Genomic DNA, 1,600 nt, shown 5'->3' with positions numbered 1-1,600 from the left:
TTTATTTTGTTTCCTTATTATATAGGATATGCTTTCACATTTTATTTTATTTTATCACTATGTTTCGTTTTATCTTATATTCATATTTTATTTTCTGAAAGCAATAATTATATTGCATATATTTCGTTTTATCTTTATTTCATAATTAATTTTATATACATTTTTTTTTACTCTTCAATCACACAAAACAAATAACACAAGTTTTAAAAAACTTTGAAACTTACTTTATTTACATATCCACAATTTCGTTGAATCCCTTAACATAAATAACATGTAATATTTGTGTCTATGACTTTTACATTTCTAATACCTATATATTCAAGCTTATAATTTATTTAAGTTTCCTCACCCTGCGCAGGGCGCGGGTGATCACCTAGTAGTAAGTATTTCCAAAACTTGCGGATATTGAATCAAATGAAAAAATAATAATAATATATTACCTTTCACGATGTTAGCTACGCAAAACATGAGAACACATAAGAAAGATAGCTGAAATAACACTCTTCATGATTTAAGAAATTGATAAAAAAATATTTTTTTTAAATTGATAAAATATTGTTTCTATTATTTGCATAAACTTGTTGTCAAAAAAAAGTATAAACTTTATATTTTTCTTTATCAATCTTGTAAAAATTATGGGCTTTTTCTTTGTCCATATACATCATATATATACTAAGAGTGTCAAAATGGGTCAACCCAATCCATAACCCTAATGGGTTGACTGTTAATGGGTCATAGGTCAACCCAACCCATTTATTAAATGCTTTGGGTTAACCCATGACCCATTAAATTAAATGGGTTAGATGAGTGAATAGTTGATCCATCAACCCAATATCTTTATAATGAACCATTTTTAAGTTAAGACCAAGTTGATCGAATTGAGAAACTCATTTTCTGGTTTTGACGGAAAAAAAGCATTTTGTGGTTTTGGTGGGAAAACCACTACAAGAAAACAGGGGGATTCTGATGGCCGAAATCGTCGGTAATTCGTCGGAATCGGTCTATTCCGACGAAATTCCGACGAACCAGTCCGTCGGTATCGTTTCGTCGGAAAAAAAAAGTTCGTCGGAATTTCGTCAGAAATTCCGATGACTTTCTGACGAATACCAAGAAACGTCATTCTGACGAACTTCCGACGATATTACGATGCGGCTACAGGAGACCGGAGTTCATCGGAAAACTACAAATCTGACGAACGTGGTTCCTCGGTTTATTCCGGCGAACTGTAGGCGTCGGAATTTACCGACGGACATCGGTCGTCGGAATATACCGACGAACCACGTTCGTCGGTATATTCCGACGGAAATGGGTTTGTCGGTAAATTCCGACGGATATATGTCCGTCGGTATATTCCGACGACCGTTGTCCGTCGGTATATTCCGACGCCTACAGTTCGTCGAAATAAACCGAGGAACCACGTTCGTCGGAATTGTAGTTTTCCGATGAACTCCGGTCTTCTGTAGCCGCATCGTAATATCGTCGGAAGTTCGTCAGAATGACGTTTCTTGGTATTCGTCAGAAAGTCGTCGGAATTTCTGACGAAATTCCGACGAATTTTTTTTTTCCGACGAAACGATACCGACGGACGGGTTCGTCGGAA

This window comes from Brassica oleracea, chromosome C3 (assembly GCF_000695525.1).
Source record: "Brassica oleracea var. oleracea cultivar TO1000 chromosome C3, BOL, whole genome shotgun sequence".
In the NCBI taxonomy this organism is placed as follows: domain Eukaryota; kingdom Viridiplantae; phylum Streptophyta; class Magnoliopsida; order Brassicales; family Brassicaceae; genus Brassica; species Brassica oleracea.
Note: the sequence above shows the minus strand (reverse complement) of the source record.